This window comes from Vigna unguiculata, chromosome 1 (genome assembly GCF_004118075.2).
Source record: "Vigna unguiculata cultivar IT97K-499-35 chromosome 1, ASM411807v1, whole genome shotgun sequence".
NCBI lineage: Eukaryota > Viridiplantae > Streptophyta > Magnoliopsida > Fabales > Fabaceae > Vigna > Vigna unguiculata.
The window spans coordinates 21,891,595-21,897,969 of NC_040279.1; the positions used below are offsets into that span (position 1 = coordinate 21,891,595).

The 6,375-nt window shown below is 36.6% G+C and overlaps 1 pseudogene; it reads right to left on the reverse strand.

Moving 5' to 3' along the window:
• Positions 1 to 1,387: 1,387 nt before the first annotated feature.
• LOC114181913 lies at positions 1,388 to 4,956 on the reverse strand (annotated as a pseudogene).
• Positions 4,957 to 6,375: the final 1,419 nt, after the last annotated feature.

Genomic DNA, 6,375 nt, shown 5'->3' on the forward strand with positions numbered 1-6,375 from the left:
TTTCATTGTATATTTTTTCTCTGTACAGTTTCTTAGACATTTGTGTCTATTAATCCCCTCTTGTACACAACATTCAATGTGTGAAAGCAGTAAATAAAAATATTTTGTTCTTATTCAATTTTCACTCTCTTTTCTATGTTCAAATTCTCTAAGAAGATTCCACAACAATTCACCTGACATATGATCCTGGAATGAGTTACCTCACAAGGAAACTAGAAAATAAAAAAGCATCCAATCCTCTACATCACAAAAACAGAGGAACAAAAATATCTAATCCATTTATGATTTCCCTATATGATCCATAACCATGAAAAGATCATGAGTGGCAATGCAATCAAATTGTCTCATCATAGGGCCATTTGCAACAGAAGTCAAATTTAGAGTGGTTCTACCTTTTGATAAATTACCTGCTTAACTTTGTTCCAGTACGACAAGTGAAGTGAACTTCCCTCTCCAAAACCTCTTGGACACAGACACATTGTGGAGGTCTTGAACATAAGCCCACTCTTCCCATGACTAGATGAACTGGAAGTTTGATCTGCATAATATAGACCATCAACCAAATTGAATATGAAAATACTTGGTACACAACTTAGGCAAAAAAATGTAAACTCCGCATGTAAAAGAACATGTAAAATATTCCATTATTCCATTTTATTCGTATTCAGTAAAATAGTGTCATACATAAATTAATAACTTAGTCATAAACAAAAGCATAGTAAAATACATCCATTTAATCATTTATAAGTTGGGAAATATAATGTTTGCTTTAAAGTGTTAAGAAATGTGACCCAAAAACAACAGTTTCAATTCAATGATTTTCTAATCATTGAATATAGCCACAGCACAGAAATTTAGTGTCATATTCATAAATAATATATCTTTCAGCTTTAGTGTCTAGAGGCCACACAAGCTTACGCATGGTTTTTTATTTTTCTCCAAACAAAGTAAATATATGAAAAAAAAGAGAAAAGTAAAGTTGGGCAGGACAAGAAAGCAAGCAGCACAAATAATATCAAGTAATGTATGTGAAAAAGCAATTACTAAAATTGTGAACATACAACTGGTGTGAGAACCAAAGGATTGGACGTGTTCGACATTCCATATCCAAATCAACTATCCTCTGAAAGAAAAAGAAAGTACGAACTGCTACAGCAACAACAGCAGGAAAAGCCCCAGGATGTTGTACACAAAAACACTGTAAAATAATTATGAGAAGAAAACAAATTAACTACAATACAGTGCACAGAATAAGATTCTTGAGCAGTAAACAAAACACCAAAAAGTGGAAGACGTGAAATTATTCAAAGCAATTACTGTTCTCTTTAAAGCAATAAATATTTTGCTTGTCATAACAATCTTCCTGCATAACTCTGTACCAAAGACGGACAAACTCAGCCATTGGCTATTATTTTCATTTTTCAAACAAAATCATCAATAAACATTTTGTAAACCATATGGTAAAAAACTAATATAGCTAATGAAGTAAAAAGTAAAACTCTTGCTACAAAAGAAGTGAACTAAGGAAAATTATAGTTTTTCAAGAACTTCTTTGACTTGTTACTCAGACACATGGAATGTTGATTCAGCTTGTAGAACAAGGAATGTTGATATGCTTGTGTCCAAATTCCAATGCTAGAAATTCACTGTGAAATACTATTTTCTTCTTCAATTCATTTATCATCATTTTCCTCCAGGTCATCAACTTTCTCCATGGCCTCAATTATAGATAGGTAGGTGCTGTCGTCAGGAGTGATGCCTTTACTTACCATTTCTTTGAGGAGCTCTTCAGCATGCTCACCTTCCCCATTTTTGCACAAACCTTGTATAAGAGCATTGTAAGTGAGAATTGTAGGATCAAATCCTGTAGTCAACATTTCATCGCGAACTCTAAACGCATCCTTCATATCACCTCTTTTACTGTAACCACTAATGAGTGTGTTGTAACTAATGTGATCAGGTTTGATCCCCCTTCTCTTCATCTCATCAAGAAGCTCTCTAGCCTCTTCCACTTTCCCCTCTCTGCAGTATCCTTGCATCAAGGTGTTATAAGTGATTTCATCAGGAAGAACCTTCATGTTATCCATCTGTTTCAAGAGTTGAAATGCACTATCAATATTACCATTTGCACAGTGACCATCGATCAATGCATTAAACATTACAGCATCTACCAACAAACCTTCTTGTTGAACCTTATTAAACAAGGCATCTGCTTCTTTCATTCTATTCCTTTTACCCAGAACATATATAAGTGATGTATACGTGACCAAAGTTGGCCGAATCCCTTTTCCCACCATTTCATCAAGAAGGCTAAAGGCTCTCTTTGCATCCCCGCATCTGCAATAACCATTAATCAATATGTTATAAGTAACAGCATCAGGCTTCATGCCTTTTTCTCGCATTTCTTTTATCATATTATCAGCCTCCCCCATCCTTCCTTCCATAAACAGTGCATGAATAAACAAATTGTAAGTAACCAAAGTTGTCATTACACCTTTACTTATCATCTCATCCCTGCATGCAAAAGCCTTATCCAGATCCCCTTTGTTGCAATACCCATCAATCAACGCGTTATATGTTACTGCTTTTGGAACCAAGCCAATTTCTAACATTTTACAATGTAAACCAGAAGCCTCCTCGAGTCTTCTTTCTTTACACAACCCAGATATGAAAGAATTATACGTATAGCAATCAGGCTCAAGACCCTCATCTTTCATTGTTTGAAAGATCACACGAGCCATTTGGAACTTCCCTCTCAAACAGTGTCCATGTATAACAGTGTTATATGTGACAACATTAGGCTTCACCCCAAGAGCCTCCATGTACCCAATGAACTCCTTTGCCTTCTTCAACTTCCCTTCTTTACACAACACATTAACCATGATGTTGAAAGTGTACACACTAGACTTTATCTTCATCCTAAACATCTCAGCATACAAAACCCAAGCCATGTGAGTCCTGTTCAGTCTTAAAAACAGACTCAGCATCTGATTGCAAGTCTCAATGTTGGGCTCAACACCCTTTTCCTTCATCAAGTAGAAACACTCCAAGGCCTCATTGGGCTTCTTGAGTTCACAATAGGCCCTGACTAGAAGGTCAAAGATGAGACTTGTCTTGGAATCCACGCGGTCGCGGGAAAGTTCCAACTCATGGAAAATTGTTCTGTTGGTGGCAGTGGAACATATAATGAGGCTCTGTAAGAGGTTGATAGAGGGTTTGGGAGATGGGAGGCGACAAAGGATGCAAGCAGCGAGGGAAGAGTTGGTTACGTTGAGAGAATGAGGGTGGTCGTTGAGATGGGAGAGAAGCTGAAGGACGAGTTGGGGTTTGTGGCGGAGGGAGGTTAGAGTGGAAGAGAGAAGAGAGGGAGTGTAGTGTGGCGCAGCCTGTTTGATGAAATGCCATTGAGAAGATTCGATCGAATTTAGGAGTTTGGATTCAGTGATTGGTGTGACGGTGGTGGGAAGGGAAAGAGAATTGAAAGTTCGGAGATTGAAGAGTTTGGATTTGAAGATTTTAAGGAATTTCATAATGGGTGGTGAAATCTCAGCGGAAACTTTGTAAGCATACCCCAAGGTTCCTTCAGATCTCACAAACTTTGGGAGCCCATCAGCCAAACCCCTAACAAAACCAGGCTGTGTTTTGATACGGACCTTCACAGCCTCAAAGGGGCAAAGAGCAACATCAGCAATAACCTCAGCAGAAGCGAAACCAGCAAGGTAAATCAAGGTCTTATACTTGCTAGCATACTCTGGCCTAGCAATATCAGAGTAATACTTCTTAAAGAACTTGTAGAATCCGAATTTGCAAGCACCCTAGGCACTGTAAGCAAGCAAGGTAGGCACCCAACCACGGAAAAATCCCCTGAAGCCCTGCTCCTTAAGCAAAACCCCAAATCCAGACGTGATGTTCTTGTACTTAGAAGGGTCGATCTGAAATCAACAAGTAAACGTTAAAACACAAATCCTAGTAAAAATAAGTAAACAATTCCAATTTCAATTCCACTGGTACGCACAAGTTATTGACTGTAGGCCCAATCTCCTCGAAAGTATACAAAGACAATAAACATCAATAGTTTATGAGAAAACTAACTCCTGATATTCCAACACATCCATAATATGCTATTCATGTGCATGTGCAAGCGCAAGCAATATCAGCAATTAAATTTTACTATCAACCACCAAGATTACCTAATCTAGAGGAACTAGATCCTTAACGTCACAACACTAATAACAAATTTCGCGCTCCATAATGTACCAAACTTCAATGTTCTTCACCTAATTATGTGCCTAACGAAGAACATGATTACCCTGCAGAATAATACTCAGCATCTCAACGTAATAAAATGCCACTACAACTACAAAATCCAAAAATAGATAGTAGACTCACTAAACTAGAAATACATGAATAGCACAAATCATAAAGTTGAAAAAAGACGAAATAGACTAGAAATTACACGACATACGAGGCTAACAATTGTTCAACTAAACAAACAGCCAGACCTAGCAGATCTAATTAACTAAGACACAATAATCACGACCTAGGTCAAGAGGAGTGACGGCAATGAGTAAGGCCACAGCTGAGGACTCCACCGGCAGTACAGGCGGCGTAGAAGGCGAGCGAGCACAGCTCGATCTTGCGTGACTCGCTGGGAGAGGGAATCATGATGTCGCGCGATCCGAAGGTGCGGCGGTGGCGGCGCCAGTGGAGTGGAGCATACGGTGGAGTGGAAGCGTCTTGGAGGAAGAGGAGTAGAGGAAGGAGGGGATGAGAGAGTTGCAGCCAGAAGAAGAGTTGGAGATAGCCATTAGATCAGAGAATAGATGAGAAAGACGCAGACAAAGGGAAAAGGGTCAAAAGCGTCAAAGGAAAGCGAGAGAGAAGGAAATGATCTCTCTCTATAATTTTTCCAATGCCCCTTCTGCGTTTGGTTCCAAGATATTGGCTTCTCTTTGCGACTACTTTATATTGTTGGTGCCATTTTTGTGCAGACAGAAAATGCCCGTCTTGACACTCTAGGAAATGGAACAGTAACCTTCTAGAAATGAGAGAATATAGGGGAATGAAATCCTCAGAAAATGAGTGCACAAAGATTTTAAGGCACATACAATATATTTTTAATTTTTCTAATTATTATTTTTAACAAGTTAACATTACAAAAACGTTTAGATTAACATAGAAATATTCAAACTTAATAAATTAGATGGTAAACCTTTCTCATGACAATACGAAGCTTTAATTGATAAGTGATGATAAACAAAAAAATATTATCACATCCTATAAATTAATATGTATTAAGTTGACCAACTACCTAGTTTCACACATTTAAAATGAATGAAAATACTTTTTGTTGTTAAACATCGTTAATAAGAAAAAATAAAGTTATCATCATTGAATCAATATAACATAATTAGAGATGTCAAAATGGGTTTCAACCCGTGAGCCAACCCGGCTCACCACGGGTTCGAGTTGGGTTGGGTTGAGAAAAAATTCAACTTTTACAAAAGTGGATTGAACTCAACCCGGCTCACTTAACCCCCGGCTCACTTAATCCACCAACATTTTTTTACAATTTTTTATAAATATTTTTTTCTAAATTAGCATGAAAAAAATGTATAGTTTCTTTATTTATATTTTGTTGAATAACATGACAAAATTTGTAATATTAGCCATGCTTTCTTAGACTATATGGATACTTTCTTGGAAATAATTCTTCATATATTGGTGGTGAGCATGATCAAAACATTGATTCTTGATTTTACTTTGATTGTCATCTCATGAGTTACTTAAAAATTTATTTAAATATTTGAATACTAAAAAATAAATAAATAAATAATTTTTTTAGGTGGGTTGGTGAGTCAACCCACTTAACCCACCAACCCGTGGTGGGTTGAATCGGATTACAAAATTTCTGGCTCACCATAAAGTGAGTCGGGTTGGGTTCACTCATTTTCAACCCGGCTCGTGGTGAGCCAACCCTTGTGAGCCGGGTTGGCTCACTTTGACATGTCTAAACATAATAATCCTTTCTTACTCTTTCAAACGAAGGTAAGGTATATAGAATAATGAGATAAGGGACATATAACTCAATAAGAAAAAATATATTGTAAACAATATACATTTAAAATGAATGAAAATGTTGTTAAACATTGTTAATAAAAAAAATTGTCATCATTAAATCAATATAACATAATAATCATTTATTACTTTTTCAAACACTACAAAAATTTTATATATTACCTACGTTTCGAAAAACTAAATCCAAAATAAAAAGACTCAGGTTTCTCCTAAATCTAACTCTTATAGTTTCTACTTGCAATTTTTCTAAGTAGAAATGTGACTAACATTTCTGTTATAATTTGTTGACTAACGAAA